This window comes from Schistocerca gregaria, chromosome X (assembly GCF_023897955.1).
Source record: "Schistocerca gregaria isolate iqSchGreg1 chromosome X, iqSchGreg1.2, whole genome shotgun sequence".
Taxonomy (NCBI): domain Eukaryota; kingdom Metazoa; phylum Arthropoda; class Insecta; order Orthoptera; family Acrididae; genus Schistocerca; species Schistocerca gregaria.
In genome coordinates this window covers 579,914,810-579,941,435 of record NC_064931.1, presented here as the reverse complement: position 1 = coordinate 579,941,435, position 26,626 = coordinate 579,914,810, and the positions used below count along the sequence as shown (strand labels likewise).

Below are 26,626 nucleotides of genomic sequence, written 5' to 3'. Positions count from 1 at the left end.
ATTCCTTTTTCCAAGTTTTCCTTTGCTTTCCTGAACTGCCTGATAAATGCACAGATCGACTAACATCGTAGGTTCTTATAACTGCACTCTAGTTTCTGTACCTATATTTTAACCCTCCACCCTTTAAAAATTCAAAATGTGTAATCCAGTAAACTCTATCTGACTCTTTCTCTAAATCTACAAATGCTGCAAACGTAGTTCGTTGAACCTATCTTCCAAGATGAGACATAGGGTCAGCATTGCCTTACGAGTTCCTACATTTCTCCGGAACCCATACTGATATCCCACAATGTCGGCTCATACGAGGTTTTCTAACCTTCTGTAAATAATTCGTGTTAATATTTTGCATCCATCACTCACTAAAATGATAGGTCGGTAGTATTCACACATGTCAGCTCCATGCCCTCTTTCGAATAGGAATTATTACTTTCTTCCTGAAGCCTGAAGGTATTTCCTTATATCATACACGAGAGCTTGCTGAAAAGTAATGCCTCCGAAAATTTTATAAGAAAGCTCTCAAAGTTTTTTAAATAACGCAATCATTCTACGTATTTTTTTTTTTTTTTTGTGTATGTATTTATTTCTCAGCGTAGCCAGACAGGGGACGAACACATTTCTCCCAACGAGAGACCAGTTTGTTGAAACCTTCAATGTAGAGTGTATGACATGGTTCACGGAACGAAAAACTCACCTCTGCGTCATCACTATCAAAGTAAAGTCCTTGAAGTTTTACTTTAGGTTTTGAAAACAGATGAAAGTCGGATGGGGCCAAGTCGAGACTCTATGGAGGATACTCGATGGCAGTGAACCCGAGGCGTCGAATTGTTGCAGGTGTCGCAGCGCCAGTGTGTGGTCTGGCATTGTCATGCTGCGGAGTTGGTGCTCGACGCTTAGACGAATTCTTAGAATTCGAAACTCATCAACAGCACTGCGTTTCTCACACACCGATGTAGTTACTTTGCACGCCGCCATGTTACACGATGTAGTTCGGGGCCCACTAGAAGCAGAGGGCTACAAATATGTAGACAGGAAGAATAAAGATGTAAAAAGTTTATAGCATTTGTTTTATTTAAGAAGCTTTCAGAGCTTTCAGATCAAAAATTCAGAGGCATTACTTTTCAGAAAACCTTCAGATCTTGCACAACAGGTGGGATTCTTTTGTCATGGCTGGCTCTTCAAAGGATCTCAAAGATTCTGAGGGAATGTATCCCACTCCAGGAACCTTGTTTACACTTAGGTCTTTCTGTACGCTGTCAAATTCTTCTCGCAGAATCATATTTTCTATCTAACCTTAACCTACTTCCTATTTTCTCTTTTTATACTATCCTCAAGTTTGTTTCCCTTTTATAGACTCTCTATATATTTATTTCACCTTTCAGCTTTCATTTCTTTCCATAGTACTGGCTAGCCAGTTGGCATTCATCCACTTTTTCTCTTATCATAAAAAACGCCTCTTTAATTTCCTGCAGGGGGCATCTACATTAATGGAAAAAAATTTCAGCACCGAGGAGGAGTTGTGCAACTAAATGATAGATGGTAAGCATGTTTGTACATCTGAAAGATGGTCTCTATTCAGTTTTCGCACCACTATGAGGATGCAAATCAGGTTTGCTTTAAATGTTCGCTGCAACCTTTCAGACTGGACGTGTTGAGTTGGTGTTAGTCAGAAATGCCGTTCTGTGACAAAGACATTATTATCAGCACCTTGCTGAGTTTGAATGTGATCGTGTAACAGGGTGACGAGAAGCTGGATGTTAGTTCTACCATATTGCATAAAGACTTGGCAGGAATGTAGCCACTGTCCATGACTGAAGGCAGTGGTGGTCAAGAGAATGTACAGTCGCAAGACGACCGGGCTCCGGAGGACCACGTGGCACTACCTAGAGGGAAGACCATCGTGTTCGGCGTATGGCTACGGGCCCACGTATTGCATCTGCAACAGCAATCTGAGCAGTAGTTTGCACCATAGTGACGCAACGAACTGTTACAAATCGGTTGCTCCAAGGGCAGCTCCGAGACAGATGTCCTGTACCGCGCATTCTATTGACCCCAAGCCACCGCCATTCGCGACTTCAGAGGTGTCAAGTAAGACCTCATTTTATGCCAGGGTAAGGGTGTGATGCGTTTTCTAATGAAAGCTGGTTCTTCCTCGGTGCCGATGATGGCCGTGTGTTGGTTAGAAGAACACCTGCAGTTATGGTCTATGGTGCAATTGCCTACGACAGCAGGAACACTCTCGTCGTTATCCTTCGCGCCCTGACTGCAAATTTGCACGTCAATCCGGTGATTCGACCTGTTTTGCTGTCATTCATGAACAGCGTTCCAGAGAGTTTTTTTCCAACAGGACAATGCTTGTCCATATACCGCTATTGTGACTCAACATGCTCTACAACGTGTTGACATGTTGCCTTCGTCTGCTCGATCACCAGATCTGTCTCCAGTCGAGCACATTAGGGACATCATCGGACAGCATCTCAAGCGTCTTGCACAAGCAGCAATAATTGTCCCTGTACTGGTCGACCAAGTGCTAAAGGCATGGAACTTCATCCCACAAACTAACAGCCGAGACCTGTACCATACAATGCATGTCCGTTTGCCGGTTATTAATGTACCAGCATTTCACATTTGCAATGGCCTATCTTGCGCTTACATTTATCTGCGGTCTTGCAACGTTGATGACTTATGTATGTTACCTAGAAAAATGTATTCCCGAAAATTCATTACTCTAGATTAATGATACATGCTCCTCACCTCTACCTGTCTGTGAAGAGTTAAAACTAGCCGACGAATCGATGAAAGTGCATTATAGGTTGACGGTGTGTTCCCTCTATTTTGCGCAATAAGGAACCAGCAGATTAACAGACTCACATTAATCTCATATAGCTACCACATCATTTCCTTCTCTTCCGGGGTTTCTACGCACCCATTTTGCTATGGGGCTCTGTAGTCATTTGTCTCCTCTTAGAGCTGTTCAGAGCCTCTGGTCCTCTGAACTTCCGGATAACACGCAGCTCATTGCTGTTAAGAGGTCGATCTCCACCTTCATTCATTCGATTTCTTCCGCCCTCAGTGAGGATGTTCACTGGAAAGCGGAAGAACTAGGTTCCAGTGGTAACTTTCAAATCTGGAAACATTGGACAGGACAAGCACTGTAAGAAAACAGCTAAAGTGTGTTCACCAAAGCGAATTCGATATCCTATGGGCTTGAATACGAAGGATACACACGTAAAAAATGTTCAAATTTGTGTGAAATCTTATGGGACTTAACTGCTAAGGTCATCAGTCCTTAAGCTTACACACTACTTAACCTAATTTATCCTAAGGACAGACACACACATCCATGCCCGAGGGAGGACTCGAACCTCCGCCGGGACCAGCCTCACAGTCCATGACTGCAGCGCCTAAGACAGCTCGGTTAATCTCGCTCGGCGATACACACGTAGATGTTTCTTTTTCGAACTATGTTTGCAGCATTAACTGCGCATAGAAGCTACTTGACAACCGTGTGGTGCATCTTCAGACCGATTATTTAACTCGTTTATATAATACGTGCCCGCCGCTTGTGGTCTCGCGGTAGTGTTCTCTCTTCCCGAGCACGAGGTTCCGAGTTCGGTTAGGGATTTTCACCTGCCCCGAGACGACTGGGAGTTTTTGTGTCGTCTTCATCATCATCATTTATCCCCATTACGGTCTGAGGAAGGCAAGGGCAAACCACCTCCTTTAGGACCTTGCCTAATACGGTGGTGCGGGTCTCCGGCGTCGTTCCCTACGCGCTGTCAAGAAGCATGGGACTTCATTTCCATATAGTACGAAAGTTTTAGTTTTTGTAAATTTTTTGTATTCATATTTTCTGTATTGTGTATACAAATAAAGTCATTTGTCATCTTAGTCTTGAAAACTGTTATACTGGAAAACGTTTGTAAACAACAGTTATTTTGAGAGGGTCAACAGGGCACTTTTGAAATAAGTGTTCGTTGCATGACAGGCACGCTGCTGTAAGAATGTGGACAGCGGGGAATGTGTGCGGCCGTGTGGCGGAGTGATGAGCAATTGTAAATGGGCAATATCAAGAGAATCATATGGGTGGAGGAGTTGCACATACCGTTATCAGAAGACACGTAGTAGAGAAATTCTAGATTTGCCCATAGTCGAAGTTGGGATCACTGAAAACCTCCTCCTTTGCGTTAAAGCAATGGTATGGTAACGTGCTGAAGAACTGCTACACCTCAGTTAGGCCTTATACAGTTTTGTAGATTGACCCCTCAGTGGTTTCATACACATTAAAATTGAGAATATAATGCTTCTAAAGAACTTTAGCTATGTTTCTGTTCGTGTGAACTAAGTTATCCGGAAATAAAATCTATTTCTCTGCCTTGAATTTTAATCATAGCCATCATCGTTTCAGTGTTCCATCATATGAAAAATTAGTCCCAACCTATTCACATATTTACTGGATCAAAACTGTATAAAGAATAATTACGTTGCTTCGCCCCTGGCAACTAGTACAGTAGAACACGATATTTTTCCGCCGTTACATTCCACTTCCATTTTTTTCTAGTTATTTATGATCAATGTACGAAGTAATACAATGCGGAGCATTTGCATACACTGTTACCGTGCAGACACGAATGTAAAAGTGAATGCGTTTTTTTCCTCTTGGTGTTACTACAATATCTCATTCGTGTGATATTACTGCACTGTGAGAATATCAGTGTTGTGGATCGGCGTTGCAAAGACTTGTACTCAGTTGAATTAAATTTTTATGAGAAGTGCTTTACAAAATTTGTATTCTCAGTTTTTATTTGTTTTTGTGTGAAATATTTTGAAGGGGATAATTTTATACAGTTTTTGTGTCATAATGTGTGACCACGAAGTGGTGAAAGTCCGCCACCAACAAGCCCAAATAAAAGTTTCATTGCATTCGATAATTAACATTTGGGTGTGAAATTGAACGTTATATGCGTCGCTTTACTGCAGTAATGGAATTTTTAACACATGGGTACTGGAAATAGCTCACTGTCTTTCATTTTATTTGCCAACTTTAATACGGTCATTCTCTGTTATGCTAACTGTACGTTGTAATAGAAATTTCGAACAACAATTCGTAAAGTACTTTATAATTCTTTCAGATCTGTTCTGCTGCAATTCAAAACTGTTTGAACGTGGAAAGAACGCTCATGAATGGGTGGACTATATAACGAATGTGATCTATGAAGATGCTGGTGCATTTATCCAACTGAAGATGGCTACGCACTATACTTTCCAGCGTTCGCTTCAGCTAACAGGTTTTGTCATATATCGTAAGAAGGCCCACGAATCTACTAGGAGGCATAAAACCCTGGAACAATTTCAGACCTGGGGCTTCTGTAGATGCTTTCTGTTTTATTATGGTCTATCCTTTTCCTATGTTCGTTAAGGTATCACTTCGATGACGTCTCATAAGACCGTTTTATATAGAGTAATGTGTCCCTCAAGGTAAGTTTTTTCCTGCATCCCTGATTGTAACAGTTATAGATAGTAATATGTTAACAACAGCCCTCCTTGCTCGTTGACAGGCCTCTTAATTTTGTGCTCTTCTTGCCGCCTTCCAGTAACCATACATCAATTATAACTAACAATTAAGGGTCTGGAGAAGTGAACAGAAGAATCTGTTTCCACCGATAAATCAGTGATTTCTTTAATCATTCACATACTATTTTTAATTTCCCTCTGTTGAAAATGACGTACATCATTTAAGAATTTTAAATTGTGCTGTGATTTTGTAATCTAATGTTCGGCGCGCAGCTGACGTATCTGCTCCGACTGTGGACTCTGAAACTCGGATCCCTCAAAGTTTTTAAAAATTTTAAGTGACTTAGCATATAGCTTGTGGAACAGACACAACATGGTTGCTCCAACTTTAATGAACCTTTGAATGTCCTGGCTTATATACGTCTGTACTGTGAGTTGGCGTGCCAGATTATCATACATGAAAGGCGTGGACAATGCCCACCGTTTGCCTCTGCACAGAAAACTGTGAGTGGGTACATTTCACAAGGCGATCTCTCCTCACGATGCGACAAGCTGACAAAAAATACTTACACCTAAATACACTAGTATATCATATCGTTTTGCGTAATTTCTGATTCTTTTATGAAAGAGTATGGCAAATATTATTTTAAGGCAATTTTAAAATAAAAATCTACCTTGGCTTCTGAAGAGACTAATAATTATTTTATACTTTACTGCTTTCAAAGAAGAATAAACTGAAAATTTAATTTTTATTATGTTCTCAATAGTACTCAGAACGAAAGAACCGCAAAACCAAGAAGGAGTTGTTTGACTTAAACGAAAGTTGGTAGGCATATTTCTACTTCTGAAAGGTGATGTCTATTCAAATTTCGCACCAGTCGCATAACAATGGCGATACTAGCGCCACTATAAGGATGCAAAGCAGGTTTGCCTCAAACACACGCTGAAACTATCTTGAGCGCTAGTTACTTTTGAGATTGGACTTCATGAGTTAATGTTAGTCCAGAACGCCTTTAAGTATTTGAGACTTGTAGCATCGCGTTTTAGTACCTTAATAGTGTAAAACTGCGCAGTCTCCTCCTGCCGCCGAGCTGTGTGTCAGCAGTGCGCAAGTAGCAGCAAGTGGCTTATTTAGCGTTCATATAAGAGTAGTAGTCAAGTTGAAAATTTGTTCGAGTGTTCTTAGCGCACTTGTTTAGTTAAATCCGTCAAATCATTGTGTAGTTTCGTAATTCGCAGGGGCAGATTTGCATTTTATTATCTGTGACATGTAAAGTCACGTAGTCGTCTGTCATTTGTTTATTTCTTTCAAATAGTCTTTGTACGTTACTGACAGTACAGTTAGCCTTCTGCCACCGAGCAGTGTGTCAGCAGTGCGCAAGTAGCAGCATTACTGCATTTACTAGGCAATCTTGTATTTTAATAACCGTTTAAATTTTGTGTCGAATTGTTTGTGCTCTCTGTAGATTACTTAAGATGTTCTTTGCACAACAGTATTTAGCATGGATAGGGACTGCGACTGCTGTGTTCGAATGCGGGCTGAGTTGGCATCCCTTCGCTCCCAGCTTCAGGCAGTGTTAGCTTCGGTCACGCTGCTTGAGTCTGTTGCCAATGGGCATCACTGTGGGGCTCCAGACGGGGGTTTGTCAGGGACAGCCAGCTCGTTCCACACATCGCCCAATCGGACTTCGGCTGTGGCTGCCCGGGATACTGCCCACATTGAGGCTGACCCCTCACCCATGGTAGAGTGGGAGGTTGTCTCGAGGTGTGGCAGGGGGCGAAAGACATTCTGGAGGGCTGAACGGAAGGCCTCTCCAATTTGTCTGACGAACTGGTTTCAGGCTCTGTCTCCGGCTGATACTTATTTTCGGCCGGACATGGCTGCTTGTCCCGTTCCAGAGACTGCCCCTCAGTCTGCAAGATCCAGGCGCTCGCAGAGGGTGGGCTTACTTTTAGTTGGGAGCTCCAACGTCACGCATGTAATGGGGCCCCTTAGGGATATGGCTGCAAGAGAGGGGAAGAAAACCAATGTGCACTCCGTGTGCATACAGGGGGGAGTCATTCCAGATGTGTAAAGGGTCCTTCCGGATGCCATGAAAGGTACAGCGTGCACCCATCTGCAGGTGGTCGCTGATGTCGGCACCAATGATGTGTGTCGCTATGGATTGGAGGAAATCCTCTCTGGCTTCCGGCGGCTATTTGATTTGGTGAAGACTGCCAGTCTCACTAGCGGGATGAAAGCAGAGCCTACCATCTGCAGCACCGTTGACAGGACTGACTGCGGACCTTTGGTACAGAGCCAAGTGGAGGGTCTCAATCAGAGGCTGAGACGGTTCTGCGTCCGTGTGGGCTGAAGCTTCCTCGACCTGCGCCATAGGGTGGTGGGGCTTCGGGTTTCGCTGGATAGGTCAGGAGTCCACTACACACAACAGGCGGCTACACGGGACGCAGGGGTTGTGTGGCGTGGACTGGGTGGATTTTTAGGTTAGATTGCCTCGGGCAAGTACAGAAAGGGCAACAGCCTCAAAGGGTGCGAGGCAAACTCAGGACATGCAGGGACCAAGCAGCAGTCGGTATTGTAATTGTAAACTGTCGAAGCTGCATTGGTAAAGTACCAGAACTTCAAGCGCTGATAGAAAGCACCGAAGCTTAAATCGTTATAGGTACGGAAAGCTGGTTGAAGCCAGAGATAAATTCTGCCGAAATTTTTACAAAGGTACAGACAGTGTTTAGAAAGGATAGATTGCATGCAACCGGTGGTGGCGTGTTTGTCGCTGTTAGTAGTAATTTATCCTGCAGTGAAATAGAAGTGGATAGCTCCTGTGAATTATTATGGGTGATGGTTATACTCAACAACTGAGCTAGGCTAATAATTGGCTCCCTTTACCAACCTCCCGACTCAGCAGCATTAGTGGCAGTGCAACTGAGAGAAAATCTGGAATACATTTCACATAAATTTCCTCAGCATGTTAGTCTTAGATGGAGATTTCAATTTACCAGATATAGACTGGGACACTCAGATGTTTAGGACGGGTGGTAGAGACAGAGCATCGAGTGACATTATACTGAGCTAACTACCCGAAAATTACCTCGAGCAATTAAACAGAGAACCGACTCGTGGAGATAACATCTTGGACCTACTGATAACAAACAGACCCGAACTTTTCGACTCTGTAAGCGCAGAACAGGGAATCAGTGATCATAAGGCCGTTGCAACATCCCTCAATACGGAAGTAAATAGGATTATAAAAAAAGGGAGGAAGGTTTATCTAGAATGACATTTTCACTCTGCAGTGGAGTGTGCGCTGATATGAAACTTCCTGACAGATTAAACTGTGTGTCGGACCGAGACTCGAACACGGGACCTTTGTTATTCGCGGGCAAGTGCTCTACCAACTGAGCTACCCAAGCAGGACTCACGGCCAGTCCTCACAGTTTTACTTCTGCCAGTACCTCGTCTCCTACCTTCCAAACTTTACAGAAGCTCTCCTGCGAACCTTGCAGAACTAGAACGCCTGAAAGAAAGCATATTGCGGAGACATGGCTTAGCCACAGCCTTGGGGACGTTTCCAGAATGAGATTTTCACTCTCCAGCGGAGTGTGCGCTGATATGAAACTTCCTGGCATATTAAAACTGTGTGCCGGACCGAGATTCGAACTTGGGACCTTTGCCTTTCGCGGGCAAGTGCTCTACCAACTGAGCTACCCAATCACGAGGGTACTGGCAGAAGTAAAGCTGTGAGAAGGGGGCGTGAGTCGTGCTTAGGTAGCTCAGTTGGTAGAGCACTTGCCTGCAAGAAGCAAAGGTCCCGAGTTCGAGTCTCGGCCCGGCACACAGTTTTAATCTGCCAGGAAGTTTCAAGGTTTATCTGTTTAGCAAGAGTAATAGGAGGCAGATTTCAGACTACCTAACAGATCAAAACGAAAATTTCTGTTCCGACACTGACAATGTTGAATGTTTATGGAAAAAGTTCAAGGCAATCGTAAAATACGTTTTAGACAGGTATGTGCCGAGTAAAACTGTGAGAGACGGGAAAAACCCACCGTGGTACAACAACAAAGTTAGGAAACTACTGCGAAAGCAAAGAGAGCTTCACTGCAAGTTTAAACGCATCCAAAACCTCTCTGACAAACAGAAACTAAACGATGTCGAAGTTAGCGTAAGGACGGCTATGCGTGAAGCGTCCAGTGAATTCGAAAGTAAAATTCTATGTACCGACTTGACAAAAAATCCTAGGAAGTTCTGGTCTTACGTTAAATCAGTAAGTGGATCGAAACAGCATATTCAGACACCCTGGGATGATAATGGCATTGAAACAGAGGATAACACGCCGAATTCTGAAATACTTTTTCTAAAGCTGTTTCACAGAGAAGACCGCACTGCAGTTCCTTCTCTAAATCCTCGCACGAACGAAAAAATGGCTGACATCGAAATATGTGTCCAAGGAATAGAAAAGCAACTGAAATCACTCAACAGAGGAAAGTGCACTGCACCTGACGGGATACCAATTCGATTCTACACAGAGCACGCGAAAGAACTTGCCCCCCTTCTAACAGCCGTGTACCGTAAGTCTCTAGAGGAACGGAAGGTTCCAAATGAATGGAAAAGAGCACAGGTAGTCCCAGTTTTCAAGAAGGGTCGTCTAGCAGATGCGCAAAACTATAGGCCTATATCTCTGATATCGATCTGTTTTAGAATTTTAGAACATGTCTTTTGGTCGCGTATCACGTCATATCTGGAAACCCTGAATCTACTCTGTTGGAATCATCATGGATTCCGGAAACCGCGATCGTGTGAGACCCAACTTGCTTTATTTGTTCATGAGACCCAGAAAATATTAGATACAGGCTCCCAGGTAGATGCCATTTTCCTTGACTTCCGGAAGGCGTTCCATACAGTTCAGCACTGTCGCATGATAAACAAAGTAAGAGCCTACGGAATATCAGATCAGCTGTGTGGCTGGATTGGAGAGTTTTTAGCAAACAGAACACACCATGTTGTTCTCAATAGAGAGACGTCTACAGACCTTAAAGTAACCTCTGTCGTGTCACAGGGGAGTGTTATGGGACCATTGAATTTCACAATATATATATAAATGACATAGCAGATAGTGTCGGAAGTTCCATGCGGCTTTTCGCGGATGTTGCTGTAGTATACAGAGAAGTTGCAGCGCCAGAAAATTGCAGCGAAATGCAGGAAGATCTGCTGGGGATAGGCACTTGGTGCAGGGAGTGGCAACTGACCCTAAACATAGACAAATGTAATGTATTGCGAATATATAGAAAGAAGGATCCTTTATTGTATGATTATATGATAGCGGAACAAACACTGGTAGCAGTTACTTCTGTAAAATATCTGGGAGTATGCGTACAGAACGATTTGACGTGGAATGATGGTGTAAAATTAATTGTTGGTAAGGTGGGTGTCAGGTTGAGATTCATTGGGAGAGTCCTTAGAAAATGTAGTACATCAACAACGGAGGTAGCTTACAAAATACTCGTTCGACCTATACTTGAGTATTGCTCATCAGTATGGGATCTGTACCAGGTCGGGTTGACAGAGGAGATAGAGAAGATCCAAAGAAGAGCGGCGCGTTTCGTCACAGGGTTATTTGGTACGCATGATAGCGTTACGGAGATGTTTAGCAAACTCAAGTGGCAGACTCTCCAAGATAGGCGCTCTGCATCGCGGTGTAGCTTGCTGTCCAGGTTTCGAGAGGGTGCGTTTCTGGATGAGGTATCGAATATATTGCTTCCCTCTACTTATACCTCCTGAGGAGATCACAAATGTAAAATGAGAGAGATTAGAGCGCGCACGGAGGCTTTCCGGCAATCGTTCTTCCCGCGAATCATACTCGACTGGAACAGGAAAGGGACGTAATGACAGTGGCACGTAAAGTGCCCTCCGCCACACACCGTTGGGTGGCTTGTGGAGTATAAATGTAGATGTAGATGTATTATCAACACCTCACTGTATTTGAACGAGTGTAATTGGACTACGAGAAGCTGGATGTTCCTTTTGCGATACTGCAAAAGTCTTGGCAGGAATGTAGCCGCTGTACATGATTCCTAATAGCGGTGGTCAGGGGAATGCACGCTCGCAAGAAAACCGGGCTCCGGGCGGCCACGTGGCACTACCTAGAGGGAATACCATCATGTTCGGCAGATGGCTCAGGCAAATAATAACGAATCTGCAGCAGCAATCAGTGTAGCAGTTGGCGCCACAGTGACGCAACGAACTCCCATAAGTCAGTTACATCGAGGACAGCTCCGAGCCATACACCTTGTAGTTTGTACTCTACGGGCCCAATACCACCGACTTTTGCGAATTCAGTAGTGTCAAGCGAGAGCTCATCGAAGTGCAGAATTGAGGTCTGTGGTGTTTTCTGATGAAAACTGTTTCTGCTTCGGTGCCAGTTATGGCCGTATGTTGGTTAGAAGGAGGCCATTTGACGGCGTGCAATCAACCTGTCTGTGTGTTAGAAACCGTGGACGTACACCTGGAGTTACCGTCTGGAGTGTAATTTTGTATGACAGCAGGAGCACTCTCGTGGTTACCTCCCCCCCCCCCCCCCCCCCCCCTCACGCACCTTGACTGTAAATTTGTACGTAAATCTGTTTACTCGGGCTATTTTGCTACCATTCATAAACAGCATTTCGAGGGTGTTTTTCAACAGGGTACCGCTCGCCCATATACCACTGTTGTAACCCAATATGCTCCATAGAGTGTCTACATGTCACTCAACCTGCTCGATCAGCAGATCTGTTTCCCATCGAGCACATATGGGACATCATCAGATGACAACTCCAGCGCCATCCACAAACAGCATTAACCGTCCCTGTATTGACCGACCAAGTGCAACAGCCATGAAACTCCATCCCACAAACTGACATCCGACACCTGTACAACACAATGCATACACGCTTCCATGCTTCCAGTCAACATCCTGGCGGTTACACCGGTTATTAGTCTACCAGTATTACACTTATCTCTCGCTTACAGTACCCTGAGATCTTGCAATGTTAATCACTTAAATATTTTCCTTAGACATACCTATTCCTTAAATTTTGATTACTCTATCTAATTATTTTTTGGTGTTGCGATCTTTTTTCCTTCATTGTATTTTAGATATGCAGTACGACTTATAAACATTTTTTTAAAAAGATTTTAAATAAGAGAACAACTCTTGCTGTCCAAAAGTCCTCTCTTTTTCTGTTTCCATGATTTAAACTTTATAAACTTTGATTGTACTCACCGCTAATCTGTGCGCAAGCTAAAGGGTAGGAAACATGGAGAGCTATAGTTAAGGGTAGAAATGCCTCGTATTCTCTGATTCTCTTAGTGTCCAACGAGTGTTGCAACATCCAGCAAAGAATCTTATACAAAATACAACAGTCTTCCTACTCCTGCAATCTGAAGAGTACAAGAGCACGTAGTTATTGCGCAAAAACGAGCAAGCAAACAAGTTAGCGAACGCGACTTGCAGAAACAGCAGTGTGGCACAATGTGGCACACCCTTTTCATCTCTCTGTTTAGACAAAGAGGCATGCTACTCAGGGAAAAGGAATGGCTAATCAGGAGGAACAGTAAGGTAATGTACTGAAAAAAAAGGAAATCTAACGGCGGGACGCAGAACGCCGACCACTTAACTTCAAACTCTGACGAGAGGAATCAATAACATGTGGGACTTGTGCGTACAGATCACTGTAAACCAAATTTTATTGGAGTGAAACTTATATTCTAATGAACTGGGAAAACAAGCTTCTTTATTTTACTTGAAGACGATACGAATGTCAAAAAGACATCGTCCCGGGTCTGCGCCTCACCATCAGCTCACTTGTTGGAGATTTTAGCGTATTTACATCTACATGTACATGGATACTCTGCAAACCACACTTAAGTGCCTGGCATAGGGTTCATCGAACCAATTTCGCAGTAATTCTCTATTATTCCAATCTCGAACAGCGGACGGAAAAAGCGAACACCTATATCTTTTCTTGTAAGCTCTGATTTCCCTTACTTTATTATGATGATCGTTTCTCCCTATGAATGACGCCGTGAACAAAATATTTTCACAGTCGCAGAATAAAGTTGATAATTGAAATTTCGTAAGATTATGCGGCAGTGAAAAACGCCTTTGTCTAAATGATGTCCTCCCAAAATCCTGGAGCGTATCCGTGACACTCTCACAACTGTTTCCCATTAATACAAAACGTAGTGCTCTTCTTCTAACTTTCTGTATGTATTCCGTTAACATATCTGGTAAGAAACCCACACGGTGCAACAGTCCTCCAAAAGATGACGGACATGCGTAGTATAAGCAGTCTCTTTAGAAGATCCGTTACCTCTTCTAAGTGTTCTGCTAATAAAACGCAGTCTATGGTTTGCCTTTGCCTCAACATTTTCTATGTGTTCTTTCCAATTTATTGTAATTCCTAGGTACTTAGTCGAATTTACGGCCTTTATATTTGACTGATTTACCGTGTAGCCGAAGTTAAACGTATTCTTTTAAGACTCATGTGGATGATCTCACATTTTCATTGCTTCGGATCAATTGCTAATTTCCGCACCATGCAGATATCTTTTCTAAATCGTTTTGCGATTTGTTTTGATCTTCTGATGACTTTACTAGACGAGAAACTATAGAATCATCTGAAAACAACCTAAGGCGACTACTCAGATTCTCTCCAAAATCGTTTCTGTAGATAAGGAACAACAGAGGTCCTATAACACTACGTCTATTTCACTCGATGACTTTCCGTCAATTACTCCAAACTGTGACCTCTCTGACAGGAAATCACGAATCGAGTCACATAACTGAGATGATATTCCATAAGTATCAGCATACTTTGAAAAGAACCTCATTGGTATAGAGCATGATCCGGAAAATTTGCTTGTTTTAGGTGATTTAAGTTGCTTCACTACTTCAAAATGTTCAAATGTGTGTGAAATCTTATGGGACTTAACTGCTAAGGTCATCAGTCCCTAAGCTTACACACTGCTGAACCTAAATTATCCTAAGGAGAAACACTCTCACCCATGCCCGAGGGAGGACTCGAACCTCCGCCGAAATTAGCAGTACAGTCCATGACTGCAGAGCCCCAGACCGCTCGGCTAATCCCGCGCGGCTGCTTCACTACTCCGAGGATATCTACACTCCTGGAAATGGAAAAAAGAACACATTGACACCGGTGTGTCAGACCCACCATACTTGCTCCGGACACTGCGAGAGAGCTGTACAAGCAGTGATCACACGCACGGCACAGCGGACACACCAGAAACCGCGGTGTTGGCCGTCGAATGGCGCTAGCTGCGCAGCATTTGTGCACCGCCGCCGTCAGTGTCAGCTAGTTTTCCGTGGCATACGGAGCTCCATCGCAGTCTTTAACACTGGTAGCGTGCCGCGACAGCGTGGACGTGAACCGTATGTGCCGTTGACGGACTTTGAGCGAGGGCGTATAGTGGGCATGCGGGAGGCCGGGTGGACGTACCGCCGAATTGCTCAACACGTGGGGCGAGAGGTCTCCACAGTACATCGGTGTTGTCGCCAGTGGTCGGTGGAAGGTGCACGTGCCCGTAGACCTGGGACCGGACCGCAGCGACGCACGGATGCACGCCAAGACCGTAGGATCCTACGCAGTGCCGTAGGGGACCGCACCGCCACTTCCCAGCAAATTAGGGACACTGTTGCTCCTGGGGTATCGGCGAGGACCATTCGCAACCGTCTCCATGAAGCTGGGCTACGGTCCCGCACACCGTTAGGCAATCTTCCGCTCACGCCCCAACATCGTGCAGACCGCCTCCCATGGTGTCGCGACAGGCGTGAATGGAGGGCCGAATGGAGACGTGTCGTCTTCAGCGATGAGAGTCGCTTCTACCTTGGTGCCAATGATGGTCGTATGCGTGTTTGGCGCCGTGCAGGTGAGCGCCACGATCAGGACTGCATACGACCGAGGCACACAGGGCCAACACCCGGCATCATGGTGTGGGGAGCGATTTCCTACACTGGCCGTACACCTCTGGTGATCGTCGAGGGGACACTGAATAGTGCACGGTACATCCAAACCGTCATCGAACCCATCGTTCTACCATTCCTAGACCGGCAAGGGAACTTGCTGTTCCAACAGGACAATGCACGTCCGCATGTATCCCGTGCCACCCAACGTGCTCTAGAAGGTGTAAGTCAACTACCCTGGCCAGCAAGATCTCCGGATCTGTCTCCCATTGAGCATGTTTGGGACTGGATGAAGCGTCGTCTCACGCGGTCTGCACGTCCAGCACGAACGCTGGTCCAACTGAGGCGCCAGGTGGAAATGGCATGGCAAGCCGTTCCACAGGACTACATCCAGCATCTCTACGATCGTCTCCATGGGAGAATAGCAGCCTGCATTGCTGCGGAAGGTGGATATACACTGTACTAGTGCCGACATTGTGCATGCTCTGTTCCCTGTGTCTATGTGCCTGTGGTTCTGTCAGTGTGATCATGTGATGTATCTGACCCCAGGAATGTGTCAATAAAGTTTTCCCTTCCTGGGACAATGAATTCACGATGTTCTTATTTCAATTTCCAGGAGTATACCTCTAAGTTACTCGTGTTGGCACCCGCTCTTGGTTCGAATTCTGACATAGTTACTTCGTCTACTTTAGTGAAGGAATTTCAGAAGGAAGTGTTCAGTAACTCTGTTTTAGCAGCACTGCCATCGATAGTACGTGGGTTGGAACTCAAACAGTGGCAACTATTTATTCACAACCGATACAAAAGAATTACATCTTTGCACCTGTTACTGTCCTTCAAAGTAGTCACCAGCGTTGTGTAGAACCCGTTGCCAGCGATCTTCGGAATCAAATCAAAGTCACAAGAACTTAAGTCCGGGGAGTATGGTGGATGGTACTTAGCAGTCTCATCGACCGAACAGAGCAGCCACAGCTTGCGCTGTATGCACCCGCGCATTGTCGTGCAAAATGATGGATGGGTTGCGCAGAAAGTGTCGCCGCTTCTTTCGCAAAGCTGATCGCAGGTGATGCTCCAAAACCGAACAGTAATACTGTGTACTGACGGTCTGGCGTGGAGGAACGTAATGCGTTAGGATAACACCATCACAGTTGTAAACGAGAGTCATCATAACTTTAGACCGTTGTATTTGCACCATCAACAGAACAGGCTCGGCTGATGATGTACTACGCCTTCCACATCACTGGCAACGGGTTCTACACAACACTGGTGACTACTTTGAATGACAGTAATAGGTGCTAAATATGGTTCAAATGGCTCTGAGTACTATGGGACTTAACTGCTGAGGTCATCAGTCCCCTAGAACTTAGAACTACTTAAACCTAATTAACCTAAGGACATCACACACATCCATGCCCGAGGTAGGATTCGAACCTGCGACCGGTTCCAGACTGTAGCGCCTAGAACCGCTTGGCCACTCCGGCCGGCTAATAGGTGCAAACATGTAACTCTTTTTTTTATCGGTTGTTTATAAATAGTTGCCCATTGTTATTGCGCGACGAAGGTACTGATTGTGTCTTGCCACTAGCATACTTTACATACGACAAGAATCTCTTTCGATTTTCTATCAGGTTTCGAGACAAAGTTTCATTATGGAAAATATTATAATAATCTCGCTTTGAAGTCCGTGCTAAATTTCGACCTTCTGTAAATGGTCGCTAATCTAGGAGATTTTGCGTTCGTGTAAATTACGTATGCTTTTATCCTTGTTTCTGTGTTCTGACCCCATTTTTTTCACCAAGGGTGGTCTAATTTATTTGGTATGAACCTCTCACTTCTGTGTTTAGTTCAAGCCACATCTGGTCTACAGTTACACTGTTTTACACTGTTAATTTGATTGGAGTGAAGATTGTCTCTCAGGAAAGCGTCAGGTCAGTTCTTATTTACCTTTCTGAATAGGTATATTTTTAGTTTATTTTAAAGTCACCACAAACTATAATTCTATGAGTGGGGTACGCGTTTGAAATTAGACTCAAGTTTCCTTTGAACCTTTCAGAAATTGTATCATCCGAGTTGGCAGATCGGTAAAGGATTCCAATTGTTATTACATTCCGGTTGCCAAGAATGGCCTCTACCCGTACTAACTCACAGAACTATCTACCCGGTGGATATACTTAAAATTAGCCTATTTAACATGTTATAACACGTAAACTAATTGTCGTACGAGTACCAAACTTGGTAGAATTAATGTCAAGGACATGGGGAAGAGAAATAATGCAATATCAGCTCAATTGAAACACATTTACTGTGCTGCTGCCGTACATCATACCATTACATACCGGTACCATTACTGCTACCAAAGGGGTTCAATTTGGCGCCCATCAGTGTCCAGAAGAGTCTGAAAGTACAGTAGAGTCTGAAAGTACAGTACTGCAGTCTGCACAGCAGAACGGAGCGTGTCCGCATGTATGCTGGCTACCTCTTTTGATACGCTGCGCTTCAGACCAGCCCATGCGCAAGTCCCCCTGGTAAACCCTGTCCTTCACGTAGCCCCGCAGCCAGAAATAGCAGGGAGTGAGATCAGGTGATCGTGCTGGGAAAGCATTTGGAAACGATCGACTGATAATTCGATGGTTTCCAAATGTATTTTGGAGGATCAGGTGAACTTCACGAGCGATCTGCGGTGGGGCCCCATCTTGCATAAAAACTGTTTAGGTCAATGGGTCTCTCTCCTGTAGGGCGGGTATAACATGCTGGCGAAGCATATCGCAGTAACGCAGGCCCGACACACTGCACGTCTTTGGTCGCTGAGGGCCAAACTGATCAAAAAAGAATGGGAAAATGATGAATGTAACCATGAAGCCACACCATACGGTGACACGTTTTCCATACAGAGGAACTTCATGCACTGTGACTGGAGGTGAAGATCCTCAAACTCGGCAATTTTGTGTATTCACCTCACACATCAGAGAAAAATGAGCTTCGTCTGTTCATAGGATGTTCCAGGGCCAGAACTCCGTCAACTTCAATCCTTGCTAGAAAGTGGAGAGCGAAGTCAACACGGAATGTTCAACTGCAACAGCGATTTTACCAACCAACTGTGGTACAACCGGTCGTCGGCCTCCTCCCGGAGCGACGCCGTGTTCTCCAGTTGATTGGAATTTCATCATGCTCCGCATAGCAAGTAGAGAAAGTGGACTCTTGCCTAATCATTTCAGCCAGCGATATTCTCGAAGTGCAGCTGCAGCATTACTGTTGTTTTGATAATAGAGCTTCATCAATAACTCCCTGCTTCTTTTGTCCAAGCTCATGTTGACACGTCAACAAATGCACTGTGACTGGTCAGGTGAGTGAGACTACGAATAACGATGACTGATCACGGCACCTGGTGGCCGTAGTTGAAACTGAACGGAGGTGCTGTGACACTTGCAAATCAGGCACCCGATGTTCTGGACATTAATGCTACCATGTTTGGTTCTCGTATAGTAATTAGTTTCCATGTTATAACGTGTCCAATAGGGGAAGTTTAAGTGTAAGTACCCGGTACTCCAATTTCGCTACAAGATGATCTACTTCTAACAGCAGCAAACAAGCCACCGCCAATTGTATTTTGCCTATCCTTTCTGAACACCGTTAGCTCCTTCACAAAAATTTCGGCTGAACTTAATTCCGGCTTTAGCCAGCTTTCAGTACCTATAACAATTTGAGCGTCAGTGCTTTCTACACTCCTGGAAATGGAAAAAAGAACACATTGACACCGGTGTGTCAGACCCACCATACTTGCTCCGGACACTGCGAGAGGGCTGTACAAGCAATGATCACACGCACGGCACAGCGGACACACCAGAAACCGCGGTGTTGGCCGTCGAATGGCGCTAGCTGCGCAGCATTTGTGCACCGCCGCCGTCAGTGTCAGCTAGTTTTCCGTGGCATACGGAGCTCCATCGCAGTCTTTAACACTGGTAGCATGCCGCGACAGCGTGGACGTGAACCGTATGTGCCGTTGACGGACTTTGAGCGAGGGCATATAGTGGGCATGCAGGAGGCCGGGTGGACGTACCGCCGAATTGCTCAACACGTGGAGCGAGAGGTCTCCACAGTACATCGGTGTTGTCGCCAGTGGTCGGTGGAAGGTGCACGTGCCCGTCGACCTGGGACCGGACGGCAGCGACGCACGGATGCACGCCAAGACCGTAGGATCCTACGCAGTGCCGTAGGGGACCGCACCGCCACTTCCCAGCAAATTAGGGACACTGTTGCTCCTGGGGTATCGGCGAGGACCATTCGCAACCGTCTCCATGAAGCTGGGCTACGGTCCCGCACACCGTTAGGCAATCTTCCGCTCACGCCCCAACATCGTGCAGCCCGCCTCCCATGGTGTCGCGACAGGCGTGAATGGAGGGCCGAATGGAGACGTGTCGTCTTCAGCGATAAGAGTCGCTTCTACCTTGGTGCCAATGATGGTCGTATGCGTGTTTGGCGCCGTGCAGGTGAGCGCCACGATCAGGACTGCATACGACCGAGGCACACAGGGCCAACACCCGGCATCATGGTGTGGGGAGCGATTTCCTACACTGGCCGTACACCTCTGGTGATCGTCGAGGGGACACTGAATAGTGCACGGTACATCCAAACCGTCATCGAACCCATCGTTCTACCATTCGTAGACCGGCAAGGGAACTTACTGTTCCAACAGGACAATGCACGTCCGCATGTCTCCCGTGCCACCCAACGTGCTCTAGAAGGTGTAAGTCAACTACCCTGGCCAGCAAGATCTCCGGATCTGTCTCCCATTGAGCATGTTTGGGACTGGATGAAGCGTCGTCTCACGCGGTCTGCACGTCCAGCACGAACGCTGGTCCAACTGAGGCGCCAGGTGGAAATGGCATGGCAAGCCGTTCCACAGGACTACATCCAGCATCTCTACGATCGTCTCCATGGGAGAATAGCAGCCTGCATTGCTGCGGAAGGTGGATATACACTGTACTAGTGCCGACATTGTGCATGCTCTGTTCCCTGTGTCTATGTGCCTGTGGTTCTGTCAGTGTGATCATGTGATGTATCTGACCCCAGGAATGTGTCAATAAAGTTTTCCCTTCCTGGGACAATGAATTCACGGTGTTCTTATTTCAATTTCCAGGAGTGTATTAATGTTTAGATCTCTGGTACTTTCCCAACACAGCTACGACACTTTACAACTGTTATACCGATGATTCCTAGACCGACGTTCTTCCTGTGTTCAACCTGCACATTTTGACACTGCAGCCCTTTTTGTATTTCCCCAAGGCCCCTAACTTAGAAAAAAGACCCTGATACCTGTGTAGTCGCCTCTTCCATGTAGTGGTCTTCTGATATATTTAGCGGAACCCGAAACCCAAACACCCTTTGGCGCAAGTACAGAAATATGCAGTCTACACTGCCCAAGAGCTTCTGATTCAGACCCTCCACTCACTTCCGTACTAGAGTTCCGCAATCGTACTTGTCCACAATGCTGCAAATGGTGAGCTCTGCATTCATCTCACAACCAAGACTGCCAGCTTTCACTTCCGATACAAACTTGAAACCAGAGAAAACCTATTCCGATACAAAGTGACACACATCTTAGGTACTGACGTGAGCCACCAGCTGCAGTTGGCTTCACCCCACGCTCTTCTTCATGACATATGACATTCAGAAAGACCAGTTCCACGTCTGGACTGATTCCACCTCTGGCATCATGCACACAGAGTGAACATTGGCTCCCCCCTCCTCCCCCCGCTTGGCAGCAGTGTCTCCAAGGGGCCCCATAACTAAGACTCTAAGACTAACACTGGATGTCCCAACTACCAATAATCCTACCCTCTGTAATTGCCTGGATCTTGTAGGCTGAGAGGTCTCCTCTAAAACAGGACAAAAAATGGTTCAAATGGTTCTGAGCACTATGGGACTTAACATCTGAGGTCATCAGTCCCCTAGATTTAGAACTACTTAAACCTAACTTACCTAAGGACATCACACATCACACACACCCATGCCCGAGGCAGGATTCGAACCTGCGCCCGTAGCGGTGGCGCGGTTCCAGACTGAAGCGCCCAGAACCGCTCGGCCACTCCGGTCGGCAAAACAGGACAAGTGACTGCACCCATCTTAGGGACAGTGTTAGCCACAGCCAACACCTGGAACCTGTTTGTCAGATCAACCACGGAGGTCTTACGTTCGGCCCCCTGGGAAGTTATTCTCCACCTGCCATGCCCCGAGGCGAACTGCCATGCTGGACATACTGGACCTCCGTTCCATCCCCACAGCCGGCCCACAACAATGATGCCTATGCACTGCATCTTCAAGCTGTGTAACCGAAGTCATCACAATCTGGTTCTGAGAATGAAGTGACACCATTTCTGTTCGAATCCACAAGCAGCACTCACAGTCCCTATCCATACTAAAGACCATGGAGAGCAACACTACACAGACAAATAAGGGACAGTCGATATGTGCTACGGGAGTCTACTGTAGACACTGAGAACAATGTAAGAACTGTGTCTAATAAATTAGATTAACGCGCAGAGGCTCAAAAACTAAACTACCAAAGCACTCAGGTGAGACTAAATAATGCGCTTCTAATTAGGAACTTGTAATACGCCACAAAATCGATTTACTTCCAGACACAAACGAAAACGTGAAAACTGTGTCTATTAAATACTATGGGCAGATGGCTGAGACATGTTTAGTACAGTATTTATCCAGCTATATCTCCCACTAAATATTTAACAGTCCCGTGTCGATTTCCTCGTTTCTTCCAGCTGTGTGTGTGTGTGTGTGTGTGTGTGTGTGTGTGTGTGTGTGTGTTCGCATTTTTGGAAACTGTTGTAGATCCGATTTCACTGTTTATCCAGTATAGCAACATTCGTCCCATAAGATTGTAGAACAATTGTTTAAGACGTCATGGTTGTGCAACGAAACAAAATATTTACCATTTGGGGACTAGTATGTAATAAACTTGCATCCCGACATCTGACAGAAGCCAAAGTTGTGCTGGCTTGTGTGAAGAGTCTCAGATAATTAATTTGCTGATACAGTTATCTGTAGGAAACTTCTAATGGGTAAATATTGCCTTAATATCTAGTCATCCTCGGAAGAGACTGACAAATAAATGTTAATTTAGAGAAATTCAAATCTCTGCTCTTCAAAAATGTTAAAAATGCTTTCTTTAGTCTGTTAGCTCTCTCACACAAATATTTGAGTCTTATAATTTACATATATATGGAGTGGAATAAACACATAGGTTCAGAAGTAGGTGAAGTAAAAGTCAGGCAACGTTTCCTTGGTAACTACTGTTCTTCTACGCCACAGGTGACGTATACAACACTCGCATGGGTCATAACGCAATACTCCTCAAGTGGGTGGAACGCATTCCTCACTGTACTGACAGGAGACATTGAGTGTATACAAAGAAATGCAGTACGAACTGTCTTGGAGTTTATTTACTGTCAGTGTACAGGGTGTTACAAAAAGGTGCGGCCAAACTTTCAGGAAACATTCCTCACACACAAAGAAAGAAAAAATGTTATGTGGACATGTGTCCAGAAACGCATAATTTCCATGTTAGAGCTCATTTTACTACTTCTCTTCAAATCACATTAATCATGGAATGGAAACACACAGCAACAGAACGTACCAGCGTGACTTCAAACACTTTGTTACAGGAAATGTTCAAAATGTCCTCCGTTAGCGAGGATACATGCATCCACCCTCCGTCGCATGGAATCCCTGATGCGCTGATGCAGCCCTGGGGAATAACGTATTGTATCATAGCAGTTCACAATACGAGCACGAAGAGTCTCTGCATTTGGTACCGGGGTTGCGTAGACAAGAGCTTTCAAATGCCCCCATAAATGAAAGTCAAGAGGGTTGAGGTCAGGGGAGCGTGGAGGCCATGGAATTGGTCCGCCTCTACCAATCCATCGGTCACCGATTATGTTGTTGAGAAGTGTACGAACACTTCGACTGAAATGTGCAGGACCTCCATCGTGCGTGAACTACATGTTGTGTCGTACTTGTAAAGGCACATCTTCTAGCAGCACAGATCGAGTATCCCGTATGAAATCATGATAACGTGCTCCATTGAGGGTAGGTGGAATAACATGGGGCCCAGTCAAGACATCACCAACAATGCCTGCCCAAACGTTCACAGAAAATCTGTGTTGTTGACGTGATTGCACAATTGCGTGCGGATTCTCGTCAGCCCACACATGTTGATTGTGAAAATTTACAATTTGATCACGTTGGAATGAAGCCTCATCCATAAAGAGAACATTTGCACTGAAATGAGGATTGAAACATTGTTAGATGAACCATTCGCAGAAGTGTACCCGTGGAGGCCAGTCGGCTGCTGATAGTGCCTGCACACGCTGTACATGGTACGGAAACAACTGGTTCTCCTGTAGCACTCTCCATACAGTGACGTGGTCAACGTTTCCTTGTACAGCAGCAACTTCTCTGACGCTGACATTAGGGTTATCGTCAACTGCACGGAGAATTGCCTCGTCCATTGCAGGTGTCCTCGTCACTCTAGGTCTTCCCCAGTCTCGAGTCATAGGCTGGAATGTTCCGTGCTCCCTAAGACGCCGATCAATTGCTTCGAACGTCTTCCTGTCGGGACACTTTCGTTCTGGAAATCTGTCTCGATACAAACGTACCGCGCCACGGCCATTGCCCCGTGCTAATCCATACATCAAATGGGCATCTGCCAACTCCGCATTTGTAAACATTGCACTGACTGCAAAACCACGTTTATGATTAACACTAACCTGTTGATGCTACGTACTGATGTGCTTGATGCTAGTACTGTAGAGCAATGAGTCGCATGTCAACACAAGGACCGAAGTCAACATTACCTTCCTTCAATTGGGTCAACTGGCGGTGAATCGAGGAAGTACAGTACATACTGACGAAACTAAAATGAGCTCTAACATGGAAATTAAGCGTTTCCGGACACATGTCCACATAACACCTTTTCTTTATTTGTGTGTGAGGAATGTTACCTGAAAGTTTGGCCGTACCTTTTTGTAACACCCTGTAATGTAAACGAAATGTTGAAAACTCTTAACTGACAAAACCTCGTATCTGTCCCACAGACATTGTGCAGGTAAAATTTGACAAAAAACAGCTTGCACAAAAGCGTACAAGCAAACTCTCTGCCCAAGTTCCATTCGTCAATGGAATGATAAGAAACATTTAAGTGTGACCCTACAGCAAACAATATTGTCCGAAAGATATGAATTTCTGTCTTCCTGATTTTTTATGGAACTCAAATAACGTAACTTTCTGTCAGGGCTACAAGGGATTAGCCGAGCGGTCTAAGGCGCTGCAGTCATGGACTGTGCGGACGGTCCCGGCGGAGGTTCAGAGTCCTCCCTCGGGCATAGGTGTGTGTGTTTGTCCTTAGGATAATTTAGGTTACGTAGTGTGTAAGCTTATGGACTGATGAGCTTAGCATTTAAGTCCCATAAGATTTCACACATATTTGAACATTTTTTTTTCTGGCAGGTCTTTTAACTGCTTAATGACTTCACAGAATTGTCACCAAGAGAGGACATCAGAGATCAATGAACGACGACCGATCTACATCTAAATTGAAACCACAGACAGTCCATGATGCCTATAAATTAAAATTTATTATAATAAATGACATTTCAAACAAGTTAACCCTCTTATTAAAATCGGTTAAAGTATCTGAGACATAATATGCGTAACCCCATCACATAACTCTTTCACTACCCCTAGTTAAAATCAAATTTTTGTGTGAATAAGAGATTTTCCAAGAATATCTGCTATGATAGTTCTAAGTATTCGCACTCCTTAAAAAACTTTACAGTCAACAGTTAACCGTTGTTTGCTTCACTACTGGTTTTTGTAACCAGTTAATGCATTAATCTGTTAGAAAAATCGCAATTAACCACATCAGTTACTCCATTAAACCTCAAAATGAGTTGCTTATTAACTAGGATTTACAAGCAGTTTTTGACAGCAGTTTTTCCGAGTGACTTTGGAAAGGGATTTTTATCACGCCTTTTCTTGATTGAGCAGATATTTGCTTGTTTTCCTAACGAAAAAGGTATCAGTATTGCATTCAATGAGCTCCTGACGGCTGTGGATGTATGTGCAGTTTCAAGTCACTTATCGCCTTTGTTTTTGTCAGAAGAAAGTGATGCTAAGCAATTAATTATTCATAAAAGAAGACGTTATTTAATAACAGAATTTGTATAGAATTACATCATTTATCTGCAGTTAGTAAAGACGCTTGAAGCCAACGGTCTTGCAGCAATAGTAACACCGGTTCCCGTCAGATCATAGAAGTAAAGCGCTGTCGGGCTGGGCTAGCAGCTGGATGGGTTACCATCCGGTCTGCCGAGCGCAGTTGGCAAGCGGGGTGCACTCAGCCCTTGTGAGCAAACTCAGGAGCTACTTGATTGAGAGATAACGGCTCTGGTCTCAGAAACTGACATACGCCCGGGAGAGCGGTGTGCTGACCACATTCCCCTCCATATCCGCATCCGGTGACGCCTGTGGGCTGAGGATGACACGGCAGCCGATTAGTACCGTTTGACCTTAATGGCCTGTTCGGGTGGAGTAGTATAAATATATTACTCATGTTGTTCATTAGAATTTACCATCTCACTCTGCTGCAGGGCCAGGACAAACAGCATAATATTCAGTAACTACGAACACATTCACGTCTTACTGCGTGAAGTTTATTTGTGTTACAATATGTAACACAATTAGTCCGGAACCGCGCGACTGCTACGGTCGCAGGTTCGAATCCTGCCTCGGGCATGGATGTGTGTGATGTCCTTAGGTTAGTTAGATTTAAGTAGTTCTAAGTTCTAGGGGACTGATGACCACAGTAGTTAAGTCCGATCGTGCTCAGAGCCATTTGAACCATTTATTTTGAAACATCACACACATCCATGCCCGAGGCAGGATTCGAACCTGCGGCCGTAGCAGTCCCGTGGTTCCGGACTGCCGCGCCTAGAATCGCACTGCCACCACGGCCGGCGGAAGGCGATTATATCTGGTGATTGTTCACAGCGCTCTGACAGCTATTAGCACACAACAATAAGGGTCCTAGAGTTTGGAGTAGCTTCCATTCAGTATATGTTGTGGTGCTGACATGAATTTGTGTT

At 45.1% G+C, this 26,626-nt stretch overlaps 1 protein-coding gene and 1 non-coding gene across 2 annotated transcripts in view; both read left to right on the top strand.

Annotated features, from left to right (window-relative positions):
* The window catches only part of LOC126299427 (ly6/PLAUR domain-containing protein 6B-like), a 1,925,736-nt gene that overhangs the window by 1,714,751 nt on the left and 184,359 nt on the right, over window positions 1-26,626 (top strand). The gene's annotated exons all lie outside the window — the stretch shown is intronic.
* On the top strand, window positions 9,271-9,345 carry Trnac-gca (transfer RNA cysteine (anticodon GCA)). The gene has a single exon. It is a non-coding gene; the product is annotated as a tRNA-Cys (tRNA).